Raw genomic sequence first — 21,213 nt, forward strand, 5'->3', positions numbered from 1 at the left:
ACACTAAATATGTAATTTAATTCAGGTAAAATTGACATTTCTATCCTATTAGCTTGACTTAGCCACAAGCAACTAATTTTTTTTTTCAATTAGTTACAACTGACTTTATTTGTGTGAAAAGTGTTTTGTAATTATGTTCATATAGATCCTGCATTTCTTTTGGCAGGTAGATCCCCAAATGTTTTCTAATGTCTACAGTAACATTAAATGGAATTTATCCATCTATCTCTTGCTGTTGCATTTAATTACAAATACATAGGAATGCAGAAGATTTATGTGGGATTATTTTACATTCTGCAACTTTATCAATTTTTTTTATTATCTCAAGTAGTTTTTTACTTGATTCTCTAAGTATACCATCATAGAAGCTGCAGAGAGTGATGGCTTAGTCTCTTCTTGGCCGAATTTGATTCTCTCATTTTCATTTTCTTCCCTTATTGCTACTGCTAACATTTTTGTACCAAATTGAATAAGAGGGGTGATAATGGACATCCTTGTTTCATGCCTAATCTTTTGGAAATGCTTCTAGCTTCTCCCTATTACATCTAATAATTGATGATGATTTTAGATAGATACAACTTATTATTTTAAGGAAGAATCCATTAAGTCCTATAGTTTCTAGTGTTTTTAATAAGAATGAGTGTTATATTTTGTCAAAGGCCTTCCCTGTATCTCTTGAGATAATCATATGGTTTCTGCTAGTTTTGTTGTTGATATGAACAATTACACTGGTTGTTTTCCTAATATTGAACAATCCTTGCATTCCTGGAATAAATCCTATCTGATCAAAGTGTATTATTCTCATGATAAGTTGCTGTGGTCTTTTAGCTAATATTTTATTTAAAATTTTTGCATCTATGTTCATGAGGGAAATTAGTCTATAATTTACTATCTCCATTTGTCTCTTCCTAATTTAGCTATTAGTACCACCTTTGTGTCATAAAAAGAATTTGGCAGGACTCCTTCTTATGCAATTTTCCCAAATAATTTGTAAGGTGTTGGAATCTATTGTTCTTACATGTTTGATAGAATCATTAGTAAATCCATCTGGCTCTGGAGATATTTTCCTAGGGAGTTCGCTGATGGCTTGTTTGATTTGTTGTTCTGAGATGGGGTTATTTAAGTAATTTACTTCCTCTTCAGTCAATCTGGACAGTTTATATTTTTGTAAATATTCATCTATTTCACTAAGATTCTCAAATTTATTTGCATACAATTGGGCAAAATAATTCCCAATTATTGTTTTAGTTGCCTCTTCATTGGAGATAGATTCTCCCATTTCATTTTTGATACTTATAATTTGGTATTCTTCTTTCTTTTTGTCATATTGACTAAAGATCTATCAATTTTATTGTTTTTTTTCATAAAACCAGCTCTTAGTTTTATTTATTAATTCAATAGTTTTCTTAATTTAAATTTTATAAATCTCTGCTTTTCAGTATTTTTTATTTAATATTTAATTGGGGATTTTCGATTTATTCTTTTTCTAGCTTTTTCAATTGCATGCCCAATTCATTGACCTCCATTTTCTCTATTTTATTCACATATGCATTAAGACATATAAAATCTCCCCTAAGAACTGCTTTTGCTGCACCCCACAAGTTATTTTTTATGCTGTCTAATTATTATAATTCTCTTAAGTGAAATTATGGATTGTTTCTATAATTTCTTGTTTAACCCACTCAGTCTTCAGGATTAAATTATTTAGTTTCCAATTAGTTTTTAGTCTATTTTTCCATGGCCTTTTATTACATGTAATTCTCATTGCATCATGATCTGAAAAAGGATGCATTCAATATTTCTGCCTTTCTGTACTGTATTTTGAGGTTTCTGTGTCCTAGTACATGGTCAGTTTTGTTCGTGTGCCATGTGCCACTGAGAAGAAGGTATATTCCTTTTTATCCCCATTCAATTTTCTCCACAGCCTCGGTAAGTTATTTCTTGTTTGTTTTGATATTAGATTCATCATGTTCAGAGAGAGGGAGATTGAGGTCCCCCACTAGTATAGTTTTCTATCTATTCCTTCCTCTAACTCCCTTAGCTTCTCCTCTAGGAATGTGGATACTATACTGTTTGATGCATATATGTTTAGTAATGATATTCTTTCATTTTCAATGGTGCTTTATAGCAGGATGTAGTTTCCTTACTTATGTCTTTAATCACACCTATTTTTGCTTTTTCTTTATCTGTAATGAAGATTGCTACCTCTGCTTCTATTTTCTTTACCTGAAATATAATATATTCTATTTTAGCCTTTTACCATTACCTTCTGCATATTCCCCTGTTTCAAATGTGTTTCTTGTGGACAGCATATTGTAGTATTATGGTTTTTAATCCATTTTGCCATCACCTCCGTTTTATGGAAGAGCTCATTGCACTCACTTTCACAGTTATAATTACTCTCTTTGTCTTTCCCTCCATCCTATTCCCTTCTCTGTTTATGCTTTTATTTCTCCCCTCTCCCTTCCCCTCCTTAAGAGTTTTCCTTTTGACAACCTACTCCCTCAGTATTCCCTACCTGTGATCCCCCCTTTACCTACCCTTCACCCTTACTACTTCGTCCCTTCCTTTTAACCACCCTTCCTTTTCCTCACTTTCCCCTCTTACTCCCTAGGGCACAACAGATATTTACACTTAGCAAACTATGTTATTCCCTGCTTGAACCCAAACCGATGAGAGTAATTTTCATAGAGTTCCCCTCTCCCTCCCTTCTTTCCCTCTACTATAATGAGTTTTTGTTTCTTTTCACATTAGAATCCTAAACTTAATTGATTAAGTTAATCCCTTCTCAAATCAAAGCCAATGAGAGTAAAGTTTATCTAATGTTCTTCTCCCTCCCTTCTTTCCCTCTACTGTAATATGTTTTTTTTATGCCTCTTTGTTTGGCATAATTTAACCTTTTTTGCCTCCTCCTTTCCTTTTTGTCCCATTATAATTTCTTTGCGCCCCTTACAAAGGTCTTCTTTATCATCAGAGTAGTTAATTTATATCCACTCCCTCTATCTATGTATAGCCTTTTTGAATGTCATAATAATTATGTGATTCTCAATATTGACAGGTATCAGCTTCTCATATAAGGATGTAAAGTATTGTCTCTTATCGAATCACCAGTTATGCTGTATGTGTGTGTGTGTTTTCCTTGTTTACCTTTTTATGTCTCTCTTGAGTCTTTGGAGATCACATTTTTCATTGAGCTCTGGCTTTTCCATCAGGAAGCTTTCGAAGTCCTTCATTTCATTGCATGACCATCTACTTGCCTAATATATTGTGCTTAATTTTGCTAGATAGTTGATCCTTGGTTGAAATCCAAGCTCTTTTGCCTTACAAAATATCATATTCCAATCCCTCCAGTCTTTTGATGTATAAGCTACTAGGTTCTGTGTGATCCTGACTGTAGTTACACAATATTTGAATTGTTTCTTTCTCGCTGCTTATAGTATTTTCTTCTTGACTGGATAACTCTGGAATTTGGCTACAATATTTCTTGGAATTTTCTATTTGAAATCTCTTTAAGGAGGTGTCCAGTGAATTCTTTAGATTATTATTTTAACATTTGGTCCTAGGACCTCAGGACAGGGTTTTTTTTTTTATAATTTCTTGGAGGATGTTGTCCAGATTGTTTTTTACATGATGGATTTCTGGTAGCCCAATACTTCTTAGATTATCTCTCCTGAGTCTGTTCTCCAGGCCAATTGTTTTTCCAATGTGATATTTTACATTTTTTTTCTAATTTTTCAATCTTTATCCTTTGTTTGACTGATATTTGATGTGTCATAGAGTCATTAGCTTCAACTTGCCTGATTCAAATTTTTAGTGATTTTTTTTCCTCAGTTAGGTTTTGAAGCTCTTTTTTCCATATGTTCTGATTTCAATTTTAGAGAGGTATTTTCTCCAGTTAGATTTTGTTCCTACTGTCCCAGTTCAAAAATTTTACTTTTTAAGGATTTGTTTTCTTTACTGAGGTTTTTTTTTTTTTCCATTTTGGCCAATGTAATTTTTTTTTTAATTGGTCGATCTATCTTTTACCTCTCTAATTTGGCTTTTAAAATCTTTCTTGAGCTCTTCCAAGAATGCATTTTTTGGATTGAAACCAGTTCATATTTCCTTCTGTGGTCTCATATGTGGATATGGAGTTTATGGTGTCTCTTGATTCTTTTCATTCACAATAATAGGATTCAATTGTCTTTGGTTTTCCTTTTCCAAGTGCCTTCTGGCCTCTTGTGATTGCCTATTTCCTAGCTTTTAAAGTTGATTTCTGTTTCTGGGGTTCCAAGGGCTCTGACCAATGGTTCTCAACCTGGGAGATAGGAGCCTGGTTGTTGACATTGTGTGCTGTATCCTCTGGGTGTCTAGATTGAGGCCAAGGGCAGGATTCTTAGTGTTTCCTCTGAGTTACACTGAGACTCAGACAAGATATTGGGGAGAGGTCTTCTGGTCACTTCAGGTTCTGTCTCTGTGCCCCTGGGCTATGGCAGGCTCAGCAGCTGTTGGTCTGCTCTGCTGGTATCTACAGATTTCCTTGATTGTGGTAAGGCAAACCTGGGCTTCTGGTGTTAGGTCTTTCTGGCTCCACCCCTCCTGGTCTTCAGGATCTTCCACTGGTCAGTTGAGATGTGGTTGTTGGAACTCCTTCCACCCTTTACTTCAGGCTAAGCACAGCTTAAATTACACCCTTTATCTAGGATTCCCAAGACTGCTACTGGTTCAGTTATTTCAGGATTTTACACTGGGGCAATAATTTCTCAGTTTTCAGGGTCAGGGAGGGGAATTACAGAAGCTAGGGTTTACTTTGTCATCTTTTTTTTTAATCAAATTCGTTATTAACTTCTAGTTTACATCATGCATTTCTGCAAGATTTTGAGTTACAAATTTTCTCCCCCCTTTTCCCCTAGTGACCACCCCAAAATAGCAATCACTCTGCATATCCCCTCCTCTAATCTGCTCTCTCCCATATCTTCTCCCATACCCCGTCGAACTTTCCAGTAGGGCATGGTTAATCTGTATGCCCCTATGGCTGTATATCTTATTTCCTATTTACATGTAAAATAATATTGGTAATATTATATATACTTTTTAAACATTTGATTTTAAAACTTTGAATTCCAGATTTATTCTCTTCTTGCCTTTTTACCCACCCTTACTGGAAAGATAAGCAATTCAATATAGGTTTTACATATGTAGCTATGCAAAACATTTCCATAGTAGATATATTGTAAAAGACTGACTATATTTCCCTCCTGCTAAGCCTCAGCTGCTTCTTGCCCCAGGGGCAAAGCTGACACGATTCTAATTCTAAGGTCCCTAAGTCCACACTGCACTGAACTCTCACTCTGTCCTTGGCATCCATGTGTTAATAATTCTGGAAATCACCACAGCTGCTGGTGATCTGAGGTCCCTCTAGCTCATGGCTGGTGAGGCCTGCCCTGGGGCTAAGACCTCTGGATTGCGAGGGGCTGGGGTCAGCTCCCAGGGTGCTGCACTGGCCAATTCCTGCTGGCCTGCCTGGCTTTCCTCAGAGGGAGGTTAGCTTCTCTGTGTCATTTTGTGGGTTCTGTAGGTCCAAAGTTTTTTCAGAGTCACCTTTTACATGAATTGGAGGAGGTGAGAGCTGGAGACCCTCAGAAGTCCTATTTCTACTATTCCATTTTGACCTTACTCTGTCATCTTGGCTCCCAGAAGTTCAAGTAGGTGATTTTTAAACATCTAGGCTGTGGCCTGATAGCCCAAGGAGAAGCTGCTGTCACTGCTGTAGGCCCTGTGCTTTCTCGTACCCAGCTCTGATAGATCCTCTCTACCACCATGAGGGGTCTGCAAATTGTCCCTACTGTAGGTGAATCCACTGGCTGCTGCCTGAGGCTTGCTCATGCCCCACTGTGTTCTGGCCTATGTTCTGCACTGGTGCAGACTTCACACTCAATGTGCTCACCCTGCTCAGTCCTATGTGCACAATTTCTTGGACTGGGAATCTGCCACCCTCCATTTGCCAATGGATTCTGTCACTCTAAAATTTGTTCAGATTCACATTTTAGAAGCTACTGATGGAATTAATGGAGGAGTTCAGCTAAGTTCCTCCTTTCACTCAACCATCTTGGCTCTACCTCCAATTTAATGCATTTTTGAGGAAAAAAAAGAGCTAAAGAGGAAAAAAAAGAGAAGCAAGAAAAAGTAATCAGGAAAGAGAAATCAAGGAATTTGTTAAAGTTGAACTGTGTACATTCCCACATGGAAAGATATTTGTAATTCATGAGATTTTTTCTCAGTATTAGGGTAATTGGAGGGTATATATGTATAGACAGATTGCACATGGTGAGTTGAATATAAAGGGATGATATCTAAAAATATAAAATTAAGGGGTGAGAGAGAAATGTACTTGGAGGATGAGAAAGGGAGAGAGGCATAATGCAGTAAATTATCTCACATGAAAGACTCATGAAACAGCTTTTACAATGTAGTGAAAGAGGGGGAAGGTAAGAAGGAATGGGTGGACCTTACTCTGATCACATTTGGCTTAAGGATAAAATAACCTACACACCAAATTGGGTATGAAAATATAGCTTACCATATCAGAAAGTAGGGGGGGAAGGAGATAAGAAAGGGAGCTAGATAGAAGAGAAACATTGCAGGAGGAAGTAATCAAAATCAAACACTTTTGAGGAGGGACCAGGTCAAAGTAGAGAACAGAATAAATAGGGGCAGGCTAGTATGGATTGAAAACTTAGTTTTTACCAATATGACTATTGGAGTACCTCAGGAAGATGGCAGAATAGAAACAGGACTTCCGCGCGGCTCCCACTTCCACCTCCTGCAATTCATGTGAAAAATGACTCTAAACAAACATTGGAGCTATAGAACCCACAAAATGACAGAGAGAAGCTAACTTCATGCTGAAGACAATTTGGCAGGCTGGCAGGAACCGGCCAGCACAGAGCACTGGGAGCCAAGCCCAGCCATGCTTGAGCTGAGACTTTAGCCTCACGGTGACCACAACCAGCCACTGGCTGGAGGGACTTCAGATCACCAGCAGCTGTGGCAGTTTCCAGAATTATCAAGCCATATATGTTAAGGACAAGGTGAGAGGTCAGTGCAGTGTGAACTTTGGGAACTGGGAGTCTGGGAGTATGGTCCAGCCTTTGTCCCCTGGAGGGAGAAGCTGCTGAAGCATGGCAGCTGCCAATACCACCAAGTGGCTGCTTCAGAGCTCCTGACCTGAAGATTGTAGGGTGACCAAGAAACCAGTCTGAGGAGTAATCACTCTTGCTTTAACCTGCTTGCATCTGGATTGCTGTCTATGGTGGAGGTCATGGGGGGGGGGGGGAAATACCAGTTTGCCAGATAGTGTGGAGGCTTCTGAGAGGGCACGCAGCAAATATCTCAAGCAACTTGCAAAAAGCCCAGAATTTTGAGACTAAGCTCCCCTCTCTGGCAGCAGAGTTGTACTATGGGAAAAAGCTCATAAGTCAAGTAATTGAGTGGCAACATGAGCAAGCAAAAGAAGAAAAGCAAGGAGAGGGATCCAACAATAGACTCCTATTTTGGGGACAAAAAGGATCAAAACATGAAACATGAGGAAGACAGCAAAGTGAGAACCCATGCACCAAAAGTTTCCAAGAAAAATATCAGCTGCTTACAGGCCATAGAGGAGCTTAAGAGGATTTTGAAAACCAAATAAGAGAAGTGGAGTAAGAAGTAGGAAGGGAAATCAGAATAATCCAAGAAAATTATGAAATAAGAGCCAACAATCTGACTGATGAAAATAATGCGTTAAGAAATACACTTACTCAGATTGCAAAAGAGGCTCAAAAAGGCAATGAAGGGAAGAATGCTTTAAAAAGCTGAACTTGCCAAACAGAAAAAGAATCTCAAAAGCTCACTGAAAAGAATCATTCCTTCAGAATTAGATTGGAGCAAATGGAAACTAGTGACATTATGAGAAATCAAGATACTCTTAAATAGTACAAAAGAAATTTAAAAATATAAGGCAATATGAAATTATCATATTTGAAAAACCACTGACCTTAAAAATATATCCAGGAGAGATAATTTAAAAATTAATGGTTAGCCTGAAAGCCATGATCAAAAAAAGAATTTAGAAATCATCCTTCAAGAACTTCTCAAGGAAAATTGTCCTGCTGTTTTAGAACTAGAGGTTGAAATAATCCACTGATTACCTCTTGAAAAAGATCCCAAAAAGAAAACTCCTAGGAATATTATAGCCATGTTCTGGAGTTCCCAGATCAAAGAGAAAATATTACAAGCAGCCAAAAAGAAACAATTTGAATATTGTGGAAACACTGTCAGTATAACACAGAATCTAGAAGCTTCTGCATTGAGGGAATCAAAGGGCTTGGAATATGATATTCTGGAGGACAAAGGAGCTGGGATTAAAACCAAGAATCACCTGCCCAGCAAAACTGATCATCATATTTCAGGAGAAAATATCGTCATTCAGTGAAATAGAGGACCTTCAAGTATTCTTGATCAAAAAACCAGAGTAGAATAGAAAATTTTACATTCAGATATAAGTACCAAGAGAAGTATGAGAAGGTAAACAGGGAAATCATAAGCAACTTATCAAAATTGAACTGTTTACATTACTACATGGAAGAACAATAATTGTAGCTTATGAAACTTTTCTCATTATAAGAATAGCTGAAGAGAAAATATTTATATATATGTACATATGTGTATATATAGGAGGATATATTGGTGTATGAATAAATATGTGAGTGTGTATATATGTGTACAGGTATACATAGACAGAGGGCACAAGACCAATTAGGTATAAAGGGATGATACTTAAAAGGTGAGATTAAGGGGGGAGACAATATTATAATGAGAGGAGATGGGGAGAGACAGAATGGGGTAAATTTTCAAATATAGAAGAGGCAAGAGAAAACTGTTACAATGGTGGGGTAGAACAGGAAGGCAAAATGGAATGATACAAACTTATTCTCATTTAATTTGGCTTAGGGATGGAATGGCTTACACACTAAATAGGATATCTAACCCTGCAACAGAGTAGGGGGGAAGGGTATTGAAATGGGGGATAATGGAAGGCAGGGCAGGCTGGAGGGCGAGGGCAGTTGGAAGCACTCACTTTTGAAAAGGGACAGGATCAAAGTAGACAATAGAACAAGGGCGGTGGAATAGGATAGAGGTAAATATAGTCAGTCTTTCACAATATATCCACTATGGACATGTTTTGCATTACCACACATGTACAAACTATAGTGAATTGCTTGTCTTCCCAATAAGTGTGGTTGACCAGGGAGAAAGGGAAAGAATCTGGAATTCAAAGTTTTAAAATCAAATGTTAAAAACATGTTATTATTATTATTAATGGGAAAATAAGATCTACAGGCACTGAAACATAGACATCCACTGTACCATACTGGAAAGTCAGAGGAGGGATGGGGAAAGATATGGGAGAGAGTAGTTTGGGGGAGGAGATATTCAGTGATATTGCTGTTTTGGGATGGTGGGTAGGGGAAAAATGTGGAGAAAATTTGTAACTCAAAATCTTTTGGAAATGAATGATGTAAACTAAATATTAAAAAGAAAAAAATATGGCTATTACAGAGGTGTTTTGCATGACTATATGTGTAAAACCTGTATCCGATTGTTTTCCTTCTCAATGATGATGGTTTCAGAGAAGGAAAGGAGAGAATCTGTAATGCAAAGTTTTAAAAATCATTGATAAAAATTGTTTTATCAGTCAAATGAGAAATAAGATACACAGGCAATGAGGTATAGAAATCTCGTTTACCTTACAGGAAAAAAAAGGGAAATAGAATAAGAGAAGGGGGGAAGATAGAAGGGAAGGAAGATTGAGGGAAGTGTTAATCATATTGCATACAGTGTGGGGGTGGTGGGAGGGGAGAGAAGAGGAGAAAATTTGGATTTCATAATCTTGTGGAATTGAATAATAAAAATTAATAAATTATGAGACTCCTTACCATAATATTTAGCACTCTCAATAAGCTGATTAATGTACTTTTACTCAATTCCTTTATTAAGTTTACATTTTACCCAAACTGGATTATTTCCAGCTTCATTTTCAGCCTATCCCTTATAATTTTCTTCATGTCATTTGTCATGGCTCTGAAATGGACATTCTGCTCTTTAATAGCTTTGAAATTGAAATTCTTGCCTACTTTAGGTATCCCTCTCAAAATCTTCTGCTCAAAATTATTTCTCCTTCCTGAAATGTCTTATGGTTCTCTGGATTTCTCATTGGCATGGATCACATTCTCTCTTGTATTTTAATGATTCATTTGGATGTGGGTATCTTTCAATTAGACTGTAAAGTCTTTGAGGAGAGGGTACATATATTTGCTTCATGCAGTACTTTGTGTACAGAAGGGGTTTAATAAATATTTCTTAAATTCTCTTTGTAGAAAAATCACATTGAAAGAAAAAAAAGAAGCAGATGTAGAAAAGAAAAAAAACATGTATTGGTGAGTATTGGGAAATTGAGTATGTTCAAGAGAAAAATGCGCAGAGGTCATCATGGGAGATAAATTTTATACATTCTTTAGGATTAGACTAATTCATTTCCAATTAATTTTTAATCTATGCTTGCATAGACCTTTATTGAATGCAATTCATATTATATTGTGGTCTGAAAAGAACACATATAATATTTCTGCTTGTGTTTGCTTACATTACTTTTTATGCCCTAATGAATGGTCAATTTTTTGTGACAGTGTCACATACAGGAGAGAAAAAGTATACTCCCTTCTGTTTCCATTTAATTTTCTCTAGAGATCTATCATATCTAACTTTTCTTTGACTCTTTTCATTTATGCCTTTCATAAATATTTAAATTACACTTAAAATTTCTAACTTTATATTCAATAAAGACAAGATTCTATGAGACATAATAAAAAAACACTAGAGAGAAATGAATAAATGGAGTCTTCCTTAAAATGATAAGCAGAATCTATCTATAACTAGCATTATATATAATGAAGAGAAGTTGTAAATATGTCCAAGAAGTTGAGAAGTGAAACAGGGATGCCCATTAACACCACTATTATTCAATATTGTACTATAAATGTTAGTTTTAATAATAAGAGAAGGAAAAGTAATTGAAGGAATTAGAATAAGCAGAGAAGAAACAAAGATATCACTCTTTGCAGAAGATATTGTGATATACTTAGAGAATCCTAGAGAGTCAAGTAAAAATTATTTGAAATAATTAACAACTTTAGAATAGTTTTAGGATGTAAAATAAACCCACATAAAACATCAACATTCCTGCATATTACTAATAAATTCCAGCAACATGAGATAGAAAGAAAAATTCAATTTAAAGTAACTAAGAACAATATAAAATATTGTCAATGCAACCAAGATTAGCAGGGCAGTACAAAACTGGGAAACAATTTTTACAGCCAGTGTCTCTGAGAAAGGCATCATTTCTAAAATACATAGGGAACTGAGTCAAATTTATATTATTACAAATCATTCCAGATTTGATAAATGGTCAAAGTATATGAACAGGCAGATTTCAGAGGAAGAAATTATAGCTATCTATAGCCATATAAAAATTTTTTCTAGGTCATTTTGATTAGAGAAAAGCAAATTAAAACAACTCCACGGTACCACATCACACCTATCAAATATTCTAATGTGTCTAACAATGTGATAAAACAAGAAAATGACAAATGGTGGAAATGTGGGAAAATTGAAACATTAATGCATTATTGATGGAGTTGTGAAGTGATTCAACCATTCTAGAGAGCAATTTGGAACTATGTACAAAGGGTTATAAAACTGTGCATACCTTTTGAACTAGTGATACCACTTCTAGGTTTGTATTCCAAAGAGATCATACAAATGGGAAAACGACCCACATGTGCAAAAATCTTTATATTAGCTCTTTTTGTGGTGGTAATTGAGGGGATGTCCATCAATTGGGGAATGGCTGAATAAGTTGTGGTACATAAATGTAATGGAATACTATTGAGCTATAAGAAAAGATGAGCAGATGGACTTCATAAAAACCTTAAAATATTTACATGAACTGATGCTGAGTGAACTGAGTAAAAAAGGAGAATGTACAATGGAACATAGTCACAGCAACATTGTGCAATGACCAACTATGACAGTCTTATCTCTTCTAAAAAATACAATGATCTAAGACAATTCCAAAAGCCTCAAGATGGAAAATGTTAAACACATCCAGAGAAAGAACTATGAAGTCTGAATGCATATCAAACCATACTGTTTTGTCTCTATTTTTGTTCTTTCTTCTTTCTCGTGGTTTTTCCCTTTGGTTCTAATTCTTCTGTACAACATGACTACTTTGAAACTTTGTTTAGTGTGTGTGTTTGTGTGTGTGTGTGTGTGTGTGTGTGTGTGTGGAGAGAGGAGAGAGAGACAGAGAGAGAGACAGAGAGAGAGAGACAGAGAGACAGAGAGAGAGAGACAGAGAGAGAGAGACAGAGACAGAGAGAGAAAGAGAGAGAAAAGCCTATAATGGATTGCATGCCATCTTGGAGTGGGGAAAGTGAAAAAGGAGAGAAAATTTAGAATTAAAAATCTTACAGAAGATAATTTTGAAAACTAAAAATAAATAAATTAAAAATGTTTTTACATAGAATTGTAAAGAAATAAAGTATTTGAAAAAGAAGTCTTCTTGATGAAAAAATGCTATCCATATTCAGAGAAAAACTGATAGAGTCTGAATGCAGATCAAAGGACATTATTTTTCCCTTTCTTTTTATATTTATTTTTTGTTTTGCATTTCATATCACTATTGTGGAAATATATTTTACAGGATTGCACATGTATAACCTAAATGAAATGGCACACTTTCTTAGGAAAGGGGGGTGGGCAAGAAGGGAGAAAATTTGAAAGGTGAAATGTTTTAAATGAATTTTAAATTTGTTTTTAAAAGTAATTAGGAGTAATAAAATTTTATTTTGAAAAAAGAAGTTTGATGAAGATTGTACAGAAAATGAGGAGACTGATAGAGCCCAGAATACATCTCAGTCAAAACAAACAAGCATACAAAAATGGTTACAATCTTTCCCAGGAAAAGTGCCATTTTAACATGACATCAACATAATTACAAACACATTTGCAAAATATCTTGGAGGAGGATAAAAGAATATTGTTTCCTTATCCCCTTTCTAAGGACAACTAAGAGGCATCTGAGGGGGAAATAATGTCATAGAGGACTTGACTGTGGAAGCAATTTAGTAAAAATATAAGAGGAATATTTATTAATCAAATTTGAAAAAAAATTACATGTGAAAATGGATGAATTCAGTTAATGCTGTTATGTAGTAATCTATTTTTATCAGTGACAAGACTAGAAATGTCACATTCTAGCTTTGCTATTTTAGTCCTTATGTATGTAATGAAGAAGTAGCAAGGGTACTTATGAAAATAGAGTTGACAAGAAGTGTCCCACTTAGCCCATGCAATTACTTAGAGAGAAAAGACAATACCTAGAAATGCCCTCTTACTTTCACATTCCCACAGGCAATACATCTTCTGTAGATTTTTCCTGGATAAATTATAAATATATGTAATCTTTTTTATTATGAATATGCATACATAAACAGATACACATATACACATTCATATATGCCTACATATTCATATAGATACATTAATATATTGTGCATGTAAATATGTATGTGTATATGTATCTAAAGTTATATGTTGGATAAATAGCTATATGCACACATATTTTATAAAATATGTGCATATATACACACATGACATCAATAGTGGATAAATTAATGTTTAAAAATCAATCCATGGGGCGGCTAGGTGGCACAGTGAATACAGCACCAGTCCTGGAGTCAGGAGGACCTGCGTTCAAATTCGGCCTCAGACACTTAACACTTACTAGCCGGGTGACCTCGGGCAAGTCACTTAACCCCAATTGCCCTGCTCTCCCCGCTCCAAAAAGCAAAAAAATTAATCAATATTTATGTTACTTGCATTTGAATCCTTCACCAGTATGTAAAAGCATACTAAAATATGTAGCTAGCTACAATTTAGAATAGCTACAAAATATACCTCTGGGAACAGAAGGATGCAGCTATATTATTTTCTCTGTTTCCTTCCTAATTTATAAGCTCGGGGTAAAGTAGTAGATGAAAGCATGGAAAATAATAAGAACAGAGTACAAATAGAATAGGCAAAAGAAACTAGAAAGGTGACAAATTGCTCAAGAGAAAAGAAGACAAAGTCTGCCAAATACCCTCCCAAGAGAAACCTTGATGAAATTCCAAGGATGTTTTCATGAAGAGATTTTCAGTTCAGTAACTTTAGGTTACTAAGAGAAAGAAAGGGTTTGTGAATACAACAACCTTTTTTCCAATATTGTTTATAAAAATTTATTTCTTCATTTGAAAACTATATATTGATTTTCTTTGACCATTTACTGATTGGGAAATGACTTGTATTCTTATAAATTTAAATCAGTTCCCTATATATTTAAAAAGGAGGCCCTTAACAGATACACTGTCTGTAAAATTGTTACCAACTTCATGCTTCCCATCTAATCTTGGTTACATTGGCTTTGCTTCTACAAAAAAACAAAAACAAATTTTCAATTCAATGTAATTAAAATCATTCATTTGAATTTCATAATGTTATCTATCTCTTGCACATAAATTCTTCCATGCTCCATAAATATGATAGGTAAACTATTTCTTGCTCTCCTAGTTTGCTTATAATATCTGCCTTTATATACAAATCATGTACATATTTTGGCTTAATCTTGGTATTGGGTGCAAGATTTTGTAAACCCAATTACAGCAGCTCTCCTTAGGACTGCTGCTGTGAATAATTTTAAGGGTCTAATTGCATATTATAATGGACTCTCTATTTATTCAGAACTAATCATTGTTCAAGAAAGTATAGCATAATATTCACAACATAAAAACTCTTACTAAGGTGATCATATAGTCTTAAACAAAACATATCATTCAGTATATCTTATAACACTCATCAGAATCCCCACACAGCAAATATTATTGCATCTCCAAAATCAGAAGGTCCCAGACAAGGTTTTCCTAAGATTACACTTTCTTAAGGGTTAGAAGAAAATACAAACACCATCCACCCCTAGGTCACAGTAAGTTACAGTCTCCTCAGCCAATAGAGAGTGTCCATGTAAAGTCCTCTTTTATCTTGACTGGAGATTAACTTCCCAGTCCCATGGCTTTTCCTCTGGAGACTGAGCTTTCCTAGATCTTGCCTGGATTGACACAACTCTCACTTGGATTCACATATAGGCAGCTCTCTGCTCCTGCCCCTTGTCTCAGGTCACAAGGACTGCTCCACTCAAAGGTCTTCCTTCTCCTAATTGACAGCAGGCTCCAGGGGCTCCTGCCCACCACTTCTCTTTCTAAGCAGACAAATCTTAATAAGATTTCAACAACATTTACACACATTACCAGCACTATCATCAAAATACACTTTCTGTCAGAGAAATCAGCACAAATTGACAGACAGATCTTCTGTCTGAGAAATTAAAACAGAGCAACAGAGAGGACTTCTTTCTGAGAAATCAACACAGAACAGACAGGACTTTTCTCTGTAAAAGTAACACAGATCAACAGGCAGAGTGTTGACATCATAAACATTCTTTCAGTTCTTCTCTCTCTCTCAGATATCATCATGCCTTTCTCTTCTCCATCCTTCTTGTTCCACCCTTTTGGGAAGCTCCTCTGACCATAGTCTCCATGTGATCACATTCTACCTATTAAGGGCAAGGAATATGACCATCATCATTACATACTCTCTTCTTTCCAAGCAAAGACTCTTAATTCAATCAAAGGCAAAGCCCAATCAAAGGCACTTGATTGGTTAAATTCAGTCCAGAAAAACAACAAAAATTCCTACTTTTCTTGCCATTGCAGATGTTGCTGTGATAGTAATGGAATGTGGAGATTCCCCTGTATTGGGCTTGGTTTTCAAATTGATTGTATTAAAACCCAGAGCTTGTTAATCCCACCTGTGGGATGGACTTTTTGATGTGAAAAGAAAGTCCTGACTGGGAGGAGCTGGTGATGTAGATTTGGAGAGACACGAGAGAGAGGCGGAAGTTTTTTTTTTGGAAGCAGCACCTCGTGAGAGAGACTAAGAGATTGCTGGTGGCCGCTTTGAATTGCCCTGGACTTTTGAGACCTGCCCCCTGAGCTGCCAAGGACTGAGGAGACATGGCTGTTTTGCTGGTACTTTGTCTGTCTGTTTTGATGTTATTTTGCCAGATTTGTCCACTGGTGAAAGACTGTCCTGTTGAAGAAGTCCTGGAACCTGGCATTTGGTTAAGAAGGCCTGAGACTGTCCTGCAGACAGAGAGTGAATACTGTACACTGGTGAGGGACAGTACTGAGAGTGAATACTGTCCACTGGTGAGGGACAGTACTGTTGTTGCAGGGGTCTGGAGACTGTCCGGCAGACAGAATGAATACTGTCCACTGGTGAAGGACAGTGCTGTTGTTGCAGGGGTCTGGGAGCCTTTCTGTTGGTTCAGAAGCCCTGAAGAAGGATTTTCTTGTTGTATGTTTACAGAAATCCTGGGAGAGGGCTTTGCTAATGTGTTCAGGGGTTCTAGGACTGTTCTACAGACAGAGGATAAATTCATGAAGGGACTGGCAATGTATCTTATGGCCTTGCTAAGCCTTGTCTCCCCAGGAACTAAGATTGCTGAGAACTTGCCTCGTGTCAAGATGAAGAAAAGACCTCCATTTGGGTATTAAGTGCTGTGTTTAAACTTGATGTAACTCTGGGGTAGATTCAATTGTGATCCAGGGGTGGGGAACTTTTGACCTTTTTGTGTTCTATGGTTGAGCAAATGAATGTATTTTACTTATGTTTGGAAACTAATCTCCATTTGAGAAGAGGGGCTTTGTGGTGGACTTAATTAAGGTATAGCCTAGGGGTGGAGAAGTATTTGGAACCGAGACTTTGTAATTGATTGAATGATTGGAAAGTCCTGGGGTGGGGTAGGCCTTGGAGATGATTTAATCACACTTAGTAAATGCTGTATTTTGAATGATGTCATGTTTTGATCTTCTCTGTTCTGGGTTTGTTACTGAATAAAATAGAGAGCACCTATGCTGGTATTTTGAACCTGGGAAGTTGCCTTTGCTTGGTATTACATTACAGTTTCCTAGTTTCAAACACACCGTTTTCTACCTTTCCTAGCAGGTTTTGTTGAATAGTGAGTTCTCATCTCAGAAGCTGGAGACTTTGGGTTTATCAAACAGTAGATTATTGTAGCCATTAACTATTTTATCTTATGTACCACAATTGTTCCACCGATCCACCAATCTATTTCTTAGCCAGTAAAAAGTAATTTTGATGATTGCTACTTTATAATACAATTTAAGATCTGGTATGGCTAGGTCACCCTACCTTGCTTTTCTTTCCTAATTCCCTTGCTATCTTAAACACAATTTTGTTTTTCTAGATGAATGGTGTTATTATTATTTCTGGTGCTATACAAAAGTTTTGGTAGTTTGATTGGTACAGCAATTAATAAGTAACTTGATTTAGGTAGAACAGTCATTTATATTACATTAGCTCAACCTAACTAGGAGCAACTATATAATTGTAATGCAATTTGATCCCTTTGTATTAGCAAGTAAACAGGTACTTAGCAATTAGTAATTGATCAAGCCTCTCTTGGGGAAACAGAAGGTATGAACTCCTGTCTCCTGTTGCTGATGTAACAGGGAGGGTTTGGCTGAAACAGGAAGTTAATGTTGCGTGTGTGTGTGTGTGTGTGTGTGTGTGTGTGTGTGTGTGTGTGTGTATATATAAGAAAAATCCTGGAGAGGCACAGCCACAATTTCTCAGGACAAGAATCTGGAGGCAGAGCAGCTAGAGAAGAGAGAAGAGAGAACTGAGCCAGAATTTCCTGAGAATTTGTGCTGGTGTCTTAAACAAAACATATCATTCTTCTTCTGAACAGGAGCCCAGGAGTCCAGGACCCCCCGCCCCACCCCACCCCAACAGGCTGGATAAGATGATTCTGATTTTTTGAACATGCTACAGAAGAAAGAGAAAGTAAGACTGTGGTTCCGGGACTTTTTCTGTTTGTGGCTTGGTTGAGACTTGAATTCACAGGAGCAGAAATTGTGAATGATTTGAGATGTACTGGACCCTGTGAAATTCAGTGTGGACCAGAACCTACCCAGAGACCTGGACAAGGAACTGGGAGCTGTCTGCCATTGAACCCAGGTGACAGTCTGATGAATCCAGGTAGAGTCTGTTACCATGGAAGGCGATACAGGGAATCTGAGAATTGCCCCCAAATCAAGACGAAAAGACCTCTCTGTGGGTACTGAGTAATAAAGAAATTGTAGTTTACTAGTGATGTAGAGGTGGCGGATTTGTGTATTTTCTAATGATTGTACTTAGTGTTTAATGATACTTAGTAACTGAATATTGAATGAGTGACTGGTTGATTTAATTTAGTGTGCCTCATGATTGGAAGACTTTGACTATTGTACTTTGAGATGATTGTTCTTTCTTCTAAATATTGTGAACACTTTGGTGAAAACTATGTGGCCATTTTAATGATAAGCTGTTGTGAATACTATATTGTGATTTTCTGTGATAAATTGTAATATTGCAAATGCTGTACCTTGATTCTGAATAGTTTGCTTTGATTTGTTATGGAATAGTGTTCACTATACTGTGTTAAAAGCTTTTCACAGTAGCATTCTTCTGGAAAGCTTCTCATGTGTGGCTTTACAAACTATTTTGCCAATTATTTAGATCTGACTTTATTTGTATGAAAAGTGTTTTGTAATTATGTTCATACATTTCCTATGGGTGTTTAGGCAGGTAGACTCCCAAATATTTTATAATGTCTACAGTAACTTTAAGTGGGATTTCTTTTTCTATCTTTTTCTATTGGCCTTAGTAATGTATTGAAATGCTGATGATTTATGTGAGTTTATCTTATATCCTGGAACTTTGCTAAATTTGTTATTTCAAGTATTTTTTTTCTTGATTTTCTGTGATTCTCTAATTCTACCATCATATCATCTGCAAACAGGAATAGCTATGTTTTTCCTTTGCCTGTTCTAGTTCTTCAACTTATTTTTCTTTTCTTATTGCTAAATTTAACTTTACTAGTACAATATTGAATAACAGTAGTGATGAAGGATGCCCCTGTTTCACTCTCAATCTTACTGGAAATGTTTTAAGCTTATCCCCATTACACATAATGCTCTCTGATTGTTTTATATGTATGCTACTTATCATTTTAAGGAAGACTCCATTTATTTCTATGCTCTCTTGTGTTTTTTAAAAGAAATGGCTGTTGTATTTTGTCAAAAACTTTTTCTGCCTCTATTGAGATAATTTCATGATTTTTGTTGGTTTTATTTCTGGCATGGTCAATTATGCAGATAGTTTCCCTTATATTGAACCAGTCCTGTATTCCCAGTATAAATTCTACCTGGTCATAGTATGTTATTCTTGAGATTAGGTGCTATAATCTCTTTGTTTTTATATTATTTAATTTTTTGGTATCGATATTCACCAGTGAAATTGGTCTATAACTTTCTTTCTCTGTTTTGGCTCTTCCTGGATTCAGTAGCAGCACAATTTTTGTATTGAAAATAATTGTTCTTTACATTTTGGGTAGAATTAACTTACATATCTATCTGACTCTGGAGATTGTGTCTTAGGGATGTCATTGATGGCTTCTTCAATTTCTTTTTCTGAAATGGAGTAATTATTTTTTTAAAGCAATTGAGGTTAAGTAACTTGCTCAAGATTACATGGCCAGTTATTTCTGGGTGTGGTACTAAGTATCACAGCCTGGATTCGATCCCAGGTCATCCCAACTCTGGGGCTGGTCCTCTTACTCACTGTGCTACCTGGCCACCCCAAAATGGAGTAATTTAAATATTTTTATTTCCTCTTCAGTTAACCTTGTGAAATTATATTTTTTCAAGTCTTCATCCATTTCACTGAAATTGTCAACTTTTTTGGCAAACAGTTGGGCAAAAATATCTTCTAATTCTCCTTTTAATTTCTTCTTCATTGGTGGTGAATTCACCCTTTTCATTTTAGATAATAGTAATTTTATTTTTAAAAATCAGATTAACCAAAAGTGTATCTATTTTCTTGCTGTTGTTGTTTTTTAATCTAACCAGGTCTTAGTTTCATTTCTTAGGTCAATAGTTTTCTTAATTTCAATATAATTAATCTCTCCTTTGGTTTTCAGAAATGTTAAGTTGTTATTTAATTGGAGATTTTTAATTTGTTCTTTTTCTAGTGTTTTTGGTTGTATGCCCTATTCATTGATCTACTCTTTCTGTATCTTATTCATGTAAGCATTTAGGGATATAAAACCTCCCCTAAGAACCACTTTCCTTCTATTCCATAAATTTTGGTATGTTGTCTCCTTATTGTCACTTTCTTGAATGAAGTTACTGATTGTTTCTTTTATTTATTATTTCACAAACTTATTCTTTAGGATTAGATTACTTTCCAATTAATTTTTGTCTATCTTTTCTTTGTCCTTTACTACATGTAATTTTTATTGCATAATGATGTGAAAAGAATGCGTTTAAGATTTCTTTCTGCATTCAATTGTGAAGTTTTTGTGCCCTGATACTGTCAATTTTGGGGTAGGTGCCATATATCACTGAGAAAAAGGCATGTTTCTTTTGATCCCCATTCATGTTTCTCCAGATGTCTACCATATCTAACTTTTCTAAAATTCTATTCACCTCCTTACCTTCTTTCCTTCTGATTGTGTGGTTATATTTATCTAGTTCTGAGAGAGGGATGTTGAGGTCCACAACTAGCATAGATTTGTTGTCTATTTTGTCCCATAACTCCCTTAACATCTCCTCTAAGAATTTGAATACTATACCACTTGGTGCATACGTTTTTAGTAATGATATCATTTCATTGTCTATGGTTCTTTTGAAGAGGATGTAATTTCCTTCCATATCTCTTTTAATTACATATATTTTTGCTTTTCTTTGTCTGAAATTAAGATTATACCTCTGCTTTAAAAAAACACTTCAGCTTCACAATATGCTCTACTCTATCCTTTTCCCTTAACTCTGTGTGCATCCCTGTTCTTCAAATGTGTTTCTTGTAAACAACATAGTGTATTTAATGAACTCTGCTATCTGCATGGATCTCATAGGAGACTTCCTTTTATTCACATGCATAGTTATTATTATTATCATATTGCCATAACAT

The 21,213-nt window shown here is 35.8% G+C and overlaps 1 pseudogene; it reads left to right on the forward strand.

Annotated features, from left to right (window-relative positions):
* Positions 1 to 18,326, forward strand: part of LOC138156072 (ubiquitin-conjugating enzyme E2 Q1-like) — a 31,398-nt pseudogene extending 13,072 nt beyond the window's left edge.
* The last annotated feature ends 2,887 nt before the right edge of the window (positions 18,327 to 21,213 follow it).

This window comes from Petaurus breviceps, unplaced genomic scaffold, assembly GCF_028583685.1.
Source record: "Petaurus breviceps papuanus isolate PSGF00001 unplaced genomic scaffold, PetGlider_PUasm1.0 98, whole genome shotgun sequence".
Taxonomy (NCBI): Eukaryota; Metazoa; Chordata; class Mammalia; order Diprotodontia; family Petauridae; genus Petaurus; species Petaurus breviceps.